We start from the raw sequence: 9705 nt of genomic DNA on the forward strand, positions 1-9705 counted from the left end.
TAGCCCAACTTCCGAAAGGCATAACTGACTCATACATCGTCAAAATCGCGCAAACATGGCGGAGTTGGAAAGATCTATCCAAGGGCTTTCCAACCATATCAAGAGCTGCTCCTAAATCATCCCGAGCTAGGAGTTATGGCCATTTGAAAATGGCCAAAACTCACTTTCTTAACTTGGACAAAAATTTCCAAATTTCCTTATTCTTTCCAAAAATAAATATTTTCATATTTTAAACTCTTTATAGTCATTTCTAGGTGCGAGATGTTACATTTCGGATGATAATCCTTTCAGTGAAGTTGAGTCACTCGTCATTGACACAAAATTCTATTTGAAGAGTTACATTGTGAAAGAGGCGAAACCTGATGACGTCAAATCAATCAAGTCAGATAAGCTTGCAAGCAAAAGAGCTTATATAGTACAGAAAAGTCAAATTTAACATTAAAGGACCATGTTCCATTCTGAATTAAGGGAATAGCATGTCCTTGAAAAAGAAGTTGACTTTTGTACTCCACTACGAACCAAACGTAAAGAAAGAGGAAAGGTCAATCATCTTAAACCTATGGAAATGTACTAAGAGGACTAAATTTTCCTATCAAACAGATTGATGCAATAAACTTGTCTAAAAATCTATCGGCAAAATCAATCGCTCAAAATACACAGCGAAATATGGCACTCCCAAAAAGACGCACAAGAGAAGGTGTTAACCCAAATGATTACAAGTTTTTGTGAAGGTTTGATACAACCCTAATGAGACATCAAAGTTAAGGAAATTCCCATTGGAAGATATAATTAGGCAAGTACAAGAAGGCTTAGGCTATAGCCAACAACCACCAGTTCGCATCTCCATGATAAGGCCAAGTAAAAACTATATCACTATCGATGATGAGTTTGTTGCTTCCAATAAAAAGGCCTTCCATCTTTGATCGACTTGGAAAATTGACTTCAAGAACTTCTATGTTTGAGAGGTTGGGTTTGCTGAAGAAGAAGAATAACAAGCACCAGAGAATCTATCAAAGGGTGATAACACCTGTTTCACCTATGGTCTAAAAGGATATCATAAGTTTATTTCCTTCCATAACGACAAAAAAGGTGAGACTTACCCTTTCATGTAAAAAGGTACTAAAGGGAAAGATTTCATGTAAAAAGGTACTAAAGGAAAAGACTCACATCGTGATTTACACCAAGAAGCACAAGGAGGATGAAGAAAGTGTAGGCTCCTCATAACATATTATTACCCAGAGTGAGCATGATGCCTCATCTCAAAAGAAGGTTCACAAAGAGTTTGGATATATTTCCTAGTGATATCACATATCCGTCAATTACAATGATCCTCAAGAAGAGAAAGATGTAGGAGATGCTCCACTAGAACTTAAAAAATGAATAAAGACAAAAATAGATCCCTTAAAGGAAGTTAACCTTGGAACTAATTAAGACCCAAGGATGAGTGTTTTTCTAGAAGTTGACAAAGAAATCACTTATATGGTTATACTTAGAGAATATAGGGTTGCCTTTGCTTGGAGTTATGAAGAAATGTCTAGCTTGAATCCTAAAGTAGCAGTCTATCAGTTCGAAGTCAAGAATGGTGCTTTTCTGATTAAGCAGGCCCTAAATATTTTTAGACCAAAATTGGTTCCATTAATCGTGAATGAAGGTAACAAATACATTTAAGCAGGCTTTATTTGCGAAATCAAATACTCTACATGGATTTCAAGTATTGTTCTTGTGAGGAAGAAAAATGGCCAAATACATGTTTTTGTTGACTTTAGAGATCTCAACATTCCATGCCCGAAAGATGAGTTTTCGCTTCCCATCAGTAGATGATTATTGATGCTACCACTAGTTAGAGGCAATTTCATTCATGAATGGTTCGTCCGACTATAACCAAATTTGCATGGCACCAAAGGATGAAAAAATCACTGTATTTCACACAGCTAAAGGTATTTATGGCCACAAGGTGATGCCTTTTGGTTTGAAGAATGTTGGTGCCACATATCAAAGGGTTATGCAAAATATATTTGACAAATTTCTCCATAAAAATGTTGAATTCTATAATGAGGACGTAGTGGTGAAGTCAAGAAAGAGGAAGGATTATTTGTGTCATGAACCAAAGTATACCCTAGGTGTAACATGGTGTATAGAACCCTGAAAGTCCCTACACAAGACACTTAGCATACATCATACAAGATAATAGAAATAAAGATTTCAAAAGTAGCAATCTCATATCATAAAAGTGTTTGACAAAACGGAAGTCTAACATACTCTCAACAAGCCATCTAATACATCAAAAGAGAAGCCTACACAAGACACTTAGCATACATCATACAAGACAATAGAAATAAAGATTTCAAAAGTAGCAATCTCATATCATAAAAGTGTTTGACAAAACGAAAGTCTAACATACTCTCAACAAGCCATCTAATACATCAAAAGAGAAGTGATTAGGATCTAACCCATACACTACATAAAATGTCTGAAAACTAAAATAAAGGAAAGCAATAAAAGTGTCTTGGTCTCTGAACATGAGGACTCACCAATCTTCAAGTGCCAAGAGATAGATCAACTAGTGACAAGTCTACAAGGTAGGAGCATTGGATCCTACATTAGAGAAACAATGTAGGAACAAGTATGTATAAGTACATGGAATGCACTAAGTATGATAGCAATGCATAAAAGATATGAAATCATGCTAAAAGGACTTTTCATGACATGCAATGACCAAGCAAAAACATAAAATAAGAGGTTAGAAAACACAAGTCAAAATTATGGTAAACGCAAGTTTAACATTTTTAAAACACCCTGTGAGATACTTTTAAAGTAACCTTGTTCATTATTGTGGGATGTTTATCATTAACCGATATAGAATATGTGATCTAAAACATGGATTTCAGTGTCTATCCTACACCGAAAAGAGATATCATAGCTTACATGGATCGACTAGCTAAGACATTCTATGGTGCCACATAGTTCTTGCGCTTAGGGATTGCTACTAAAGGTCCATGGGCGCTAGATAGAAACCTTAATCACAAAAGCCCGCTCGGTGCCACGTAAAATCCCACAGAATAGTCATTAATCATATTCATTTTATCAGTCATGGAAAAAGACACAATTCAGTTACCCATCAAAGCTAAATTCATTAAGAATAGCTCCTTAAAACTTGATTCAACTCAGGTGAGAAAACCTTTAAACTTTTTTTGTCAAACTTATAAAAAAAATTCTTAATTAAAGAGTGGGTCCCAGGGACCCTTTATTAGAAAGTAAAAAGAACAAAACCAAATCATGTAATGATCTGGTCCAAAAACAAAAACTCCGTCCAAAACAAAATACATAAATGAATAAACAAAGAAAGGAAAAAAAAAGTTGGTCGTCTTCAAGCTTGAGCTTCCATTGGAAGATGAAGAGGAGGCGCTTGCCTTGGAGTGAAATAAAGTCATCACCTGCTGCAACCAGCTGCGTTCGGTTCGTTTCCACACAAGACAACTAAGGTAAGAATCGATCTACTCCCTAACTCACTTTTGATGCTGTAACTCGATCCTTGAGCCCCATTTCTAAGTTTTACCCTTTCCTTGGATGACTCCAAGCTGCTCCATGGTCAGAGAAATCGACCTATGTCTGACAAAGGCAGTGAGAAGATGATAGAAGATAGTTCAAATGTCTCCAATGTATACATAGATATGGATCCGAATTTGGGCAAATTTCACTAAAGACACTCAAAAACTCTCACAGTGTCATGAAATTAGGTCCTTTGAAGACTTATTCAACTCGGATTGATCAGATGTATACCACAAAATGAAGTTAAGTAAACAAAGCTCTCTCCTTTTTCATCTTTGTGCCCTGTATACTTTGATTTAATTCATCCATGACCTTCTCGGCAGGTTGAGCCCCCAAAGAGGTCAATACCACTTCATAAGGAGGCCATATATGAGTTCCATCTCCGCATAAACAGTATATTGCAATTACATCCACTTATGCAATTTTGTAGGTACTGAAATCGCCTTTTGATATTTCTTTGTCATCCATGTCTGGTCGTTCTTGTTTGTCTCAATTATGCTTTTGTATTGAAATCCCTATTTTAGATGTTTCTAATTCTAAGATTGGGAATTTGTGTTTTATCTAGGTGTAATATTTTATTTTAATTTAGTTTAAATTTGGCCATGGCCCTTTTATTAAATTATTAGAAAGAAGCTATACAAAATTGGCTCAACTGAATCCAAACCAAAAAGTAAAAACAGAACCCAGCCCATCTCGAATTAGGAAAGCATCTCTCTTCAAGTTGGATTTCCTATTTGGAGTTCTCCTTTATTTCCGCATTCGATGTCCAATCTAAGGAAGACTGTGAACTTTCAGCTCACAAAGGTACCAATATCTGCTCCCTTTGTCTAATCTGCACTTCTTCTCCCAGTGATTTCATTCTCGATATTCAGTGGTACTATTATCTGGTGGACACCATGGTATCTTTTTTGTGGGTGCTTAGTCATGAGTCTTGTAGAGGAAAACTTGTGTAAGTATACTGTCATCCTTGCCTTTGCTCCTTCCTCTACCATATCTTTGCCTGACCATTTTTCTTGCAGCTGAAGTAGCCAATGGGTAGACTCATAATGCTCATGTTCTTCTTCCCTTCGAAGTCCCTCTTCGAGACCTGATCTCCAATTCAATAACCGACTAAGTGGACCTCGACTTTTGTTGGTAACTCCTTTTCATAAGCTGACATAGCATAGTCTAGGTAGCTTAGATATTATCATAGTTGTGACGCCCTATACCTGGCTAAAAACTCTAATGTAAATTTTATAATTGTGAGGCATGTAGTTGTGAAGGTCCTTTCTGTGCATTAATGAAGGTTGTTGTTTATTTTCCTAGATCTGATTCTCAATGTAGAAATTTGAGCTTTGTCTATATTTAATAACTTTTTACATTCTACCGGTAGTTGTAGAAAGTCATTAAAATATAGGGAAATGCCTTGATCCAAAACTATGTTATCTAGTTTATCTGCTAATTGATTAGCCTCTCTGAATGCATGTTGTATTATGCTATGAGTGCATGCAATTATTTGTCTTATTTCCTCTATATGCTCTGTCAATTGCCAAGGCACCTCCCATTCTTTCATAACTATCCTTCTAAGGCTGAGTGAGTCAGTTTCAAGGATGATGTTGTGAAGGTTAAGCTCTTTACATTTCCGTAAAGCCATCAGAATCCCAAATGTTTCTGCCTCCATATTTGTAGTAATCCCTATGTATTGAGCCTCTGCATTGATTAGATCCCCACAACTATTCCTGATGCAGAAAGCATATGAACTCTCCCCTAGGTTTTCTTTACTTGCACCATTTGTGTTATATTTTATCTATCCTTGGCCCGATAATTCCCATTTCACAGCCAAATAATGGATTTTTGGCTTGTATCTCTGCAATCTGAGAACTATTCCTTCCCATTCTTTTGGTGTATCTGTCCAAGGATATTTCACCTTTACAAGTCTATGTACAGCTAGTTGAGTCTGCTGAAGGAGCCTTTCGAAGTTAATCTCTTTTTCATGCCTTTTATTGTTTCTCCTCGTCCATAGTTCCCACATCACTAATGATGGTATGGCTCTGTAAATGTAGCTCAGCTTTGTGGGTGCTGGTTTGGTCCACCACATTTTTATCATTTGATGTAATTGGTTTCCTTCCATGCTTATTCCTGCACAAGTAGCAAAAAATCTCCATAGCTTTTAGGCTAAAGGAGTTGTTAGAAAAAGATGCGACATAGTGTCCTGTGTAAAATTCTCACACAGTAGCATCTTGATGCCAATGATATTCTCATCTTTCTTAGATTATCTTCAGGGGCGATCCTTCCTTTCCACATCCTCCATTGGAAAAAAACTGATCTTAAAAAGGATTTCTTTTATCCAAATATTGTCCATCTACTCCTGCTTTGCCTTCCTTTTTCTCATTAATTCAAAAGCGGACTTGACTTAAAATTCACCACAGGTGTTAACCATCCACCACGGTTTGTCATTTTCCCCTTCAGTCAGTTTGGGGTTGATATTCTCTATTATGAATTATGTCGTCTCGTTAGAAATCATCCCCAGTAGTTTGTCTTTGTCCCACTCCCCATTTGTGATGCAACTTTTCACTTTAGTCTCATCTTCTTTCCCCATACCCTCTTCTGTGAAATACAATGCGCCTTGCCTAGTCCAGTTATCGAACCAAAAACTGGTGTTTCATGATCTTATTTGCCAACCTATTTCATGTTCTATTTCCTCCCTAACATTTATCATATTTTTCAAGACGTGTGATGCCTCCCTTCCTCCGGCAATAGCTGGGTGATGTTTCTTGCAATGCTTATTCCACATGTAAGTACTCCATAAGGAATCAATAGATACTCTAAATCTCCACCATAGCTTACCAAATAGGGCCCTTGACACCTCATGGAGAGACATAAATCCTACTCAACCTTCTTTTTTCAAATAACACATCTCTTCCCATGCTACCCAATGTTTTCCTCTATCCCCACCTGTTTTACTCCAGAATAACTTTGCAAACATTTGATGCAACTTCTCAATAATTATTTTTGATGGGTTCATAGCTGAGAGTAAATAAAATGGCATAGACTGTAGTACATGAGCTATCAATACAAATCGACCTCCATATGATAACAACTTGTTCTGCCAACTCAGAGTCCTCCTTGATATTTTTCTCAATAGCTCCTCAAAATGAACTTTATTTTTCCTTCCAAAATATACAGGACAACCTAGATATATGAACGGAAAGTTCCCCATTTTAATTCCCGTGAGTTTCCTCAGCCTAAGTCCCATGGCTAGAGGTGTATCCTCATGTAAATAGAAGAAACTGTTTTCTTTGTATATAAGTTGACCCGAAACATCCTTACATCTCTTAAGTTCCCACATCATCTTAGTTATTTAGTATGCCTCTCCCGAACTAAATAAGATAGTATCATCCGCATACGATAAATGGTTTATCTCTGGGATCCACTTTGGCATCCCATATCCTTTATATCTGTTGTCCTCATGCAGTTTATTGAGCCCCCTCAATAGAACTTCAGCTGCAATAATGAATAAAGTGGTGTTAATGGATCGCCCTGCTTTAGTCCCCAAGTAGAATTAAAGAAACCGTGAGATTTTCCATTCACTAGAACCGAATACCAATTGTTGGACAATAGTCTCCACACCATGTATATAATAACTTCTGAGAATCCAAATTTGCGCAGAACCTTCGTCAAAAAAATCCATGAGACACGGTCATAGGTCTTAGCCATGCCAAGTTTTACTACCACATTGTGAAACTTACTCCTTCACTTAATGTCTCTAATGATCTCCTGGGCCAGCAATACATTCTCAATAATGTTTCTCCCCTTTACGAAACCCGATTGATTCTTGGAGATTATCAAAGGAAGACATTTAGTGATCCTCTCCTGGAGCATTCTCGATATAATCTTATTCACAAAGGTACTCAAACTAATTGGTCTCAAATCCACAAAACTCTTAACATTTTCCTTTTTTGGGATAAGTACCAAGTTAGTATGAGTAATAAATTTAGGAAGCACTTGCCCACAGAAGAAGGCCCTCACCATATTGATGATGTCCTCCTTTATAATATCCCAACATTCCTAAAAAAAATAGGCCAAAAAAACCATCCGGACCGCATGTACTATTTTTATTTAGGTAAAAACAACTTTCTTTACCTCGTCTTCACATGGAAGTTGACTCATGTCATCATTTTGTTCCTTAGTGATTACCTTAGGAATAACCTTCAACATGTCAAAGTTTTCATTTTCACTGTTCTCTTTAGAGTGTTCTTCAAAAAATACCACTGCTTCACCCCCTATAGTTGCCGTAGTGTTGGCAATATCACCTTGAGGCGTATGTATCGTATCAATTCTCAGCTTCCTCTTCCTCCCTTGTACATACGAGTGAAAATTTTTGTGTTTCTGTCCCCATCCTTGAACCACCTCATGCCTGCCTTTTGCTTCCAAAATTCCTCCTATATATGCCAATATTTCGTTAATTCTGCCTCTGGCTTTTCTAGGGCAGTTTTGTTCCCCGCTGAAGGTTGTATTTCTAGTTGAGCTTCCTTTACTTTTATAACATCCTCCAAAATGGCTATTTGTTGAAAGATATTCCCAAAAAGTTCTTTGCTCCATTTAGCCAAAACACCTTTTACCTTTTTTATCTTAGATTGAAATACCAAGAACGGTCTCCCCACAAAATCTATCTTCCAATTCTCTTCTATCAGCTGTTTGAAATTATGATGTTTTGTCCAAAAATTAAGAAACTTGAAAGGCCTTGTAGTAGGTTCCTCTTCCGAGTTACAAATTACATGTAAATAAGCATGATCCGACCCTCTTCTAATTAAATGGTGAACTTCCGATGATGGTAGTAGATTCATGAACTCTTGGTTGCCCATAACTCTGTCTAGTCTCTTAAAAATACAGTGCTCCTCTATTCTACCATTCCACCATGTAAACCTACTGCCTGAGAATTTGAGTTCCTCCAAACCACAATTATTTATACATTGAGTAAATTCTTGTGCTTCCAGTTGAGTAAAAGGGAGCCCTCCTAGCTTTTCTTCCTCATTCAAAATCACATTAAAATCCCCTCCGATCAGCCATGGATGTTGATGTTGAGCTACTATGTTCTCCAGTTCTTCCCATAATTCCAAACTTTCTAGGGCATTACATCTTGCATACACCGCTCTTACCACAACTTCAACATTATTATATTTGAAGCTCATAGACACCTGCTGCATATTATCTCTATGATCTGTCCATTCACTCCATCCTCCCAAAACAACCAAATTTTCCCGGAACAGTTACAAAAGGCATTAGAGAAACCCAATCTGTTTTTGAATTGATCTAACTCGTGTGGACCTTGAAAAGGTTCCATAAGTGCTATGAATGAGTAGTGATGTCTTCTATTTAAATCTATTAATCTCTCATAAGATTTTTTAGTGTTAACAGACCTTATATTCCATTCCAGAAGATCATTTTACCAATCATTGATCACTATTATAAGATTTATCTTTACTACTCCTTGTTCTAACTTGAAAAGGGATTACCTTCTTTCCACTTTTCATATTTTCTATCTGCCTGGGTGATAAATCCCCATTCCTTGTTGCACTATTCATGTTTTCTTCAAGATCTTCATCTTCCTCATTTTCTCTCCTTGCTTCTTTTTCTACCTCTGTCAGTTCTTCAAGGTCTAGGATTTCATGTTCTTTGCCAGGATTCGTATCAGGTGTTCTCTCCTTATTATTACTTTGTGATGGACTTGAGTCTCCCATCTCTTTTCTTAGCACATTCTCCTTGTTCGAGATACCTTTATCCTCTACTTCTTTATTTTCCTTTCCATTTGTGATGTGGGTGCATTTTCTTTTTCAGGTGTTCATGTCCTCCCTGTTTGTAATCCACTCTTGTCTGCCTCTTGATCCTTGGTGTGACTGAAAGTGTCTTTCACCCAACTCTTTGTTGACTCCTCGATTGTCTTCTCTCCATTGTTATTATCTGTGAGGGATTTACCCTTACTTTCATCAATATTTTCTTCTTCGTGTTCTACTATAGCTGCAAATTGATTAGTCATTACTCCTTCTTTTCGTACTTGTCCCTCCAACTTTCTATCCCACACTTGCTCAGGCTTTCCCCTTCCCTAGTACCACTCTTTCCCATTTTTATTTGTTTTTGGTTCCATGACTTGATCATTCTCTTTTGTGTTTTTGTCCC

The 9705-nt window shown here is 37.1% G+C and overlaps 1 long non-coding RNA gene across 1 annotated transcript in view; it reads left to right on the forward strand.

The window, feature by feature from the left end:
* Positions 1 to 3725: 3725 nt before the first annotated feature.
* LOC125849426 (uncharacterized) overlaps positions 3726 to 9705 on the forward strand; it is a 24124-nt gene continuing 18144 nt past the window's right edge. Inside the window, exon 1 of the long non-coding RNA XR_007444626.1 lies at positions 3726 to 3979. This is a non-coding gene — a long non-coding RNA (uncharacterized LOC125849426). The remainder of the gene's footprint in view (positions 3980 to 9705) is intronic.

The sequence above is a fragment of the Solanum stenotomum genome, chromosome 12 (assembly GCF_019186545.1).
Source record: "Solanum stenotomum isolate F172 chromosome 12, ASM1918654v1, whole genome shotgun sequence".
Lineage (NCBI taxonomy): Eukaryota > Viridiplantae > Streptophyta > Magnoliopsida > Solanales > Solanaceae > Solanum > Solanum stenotomum.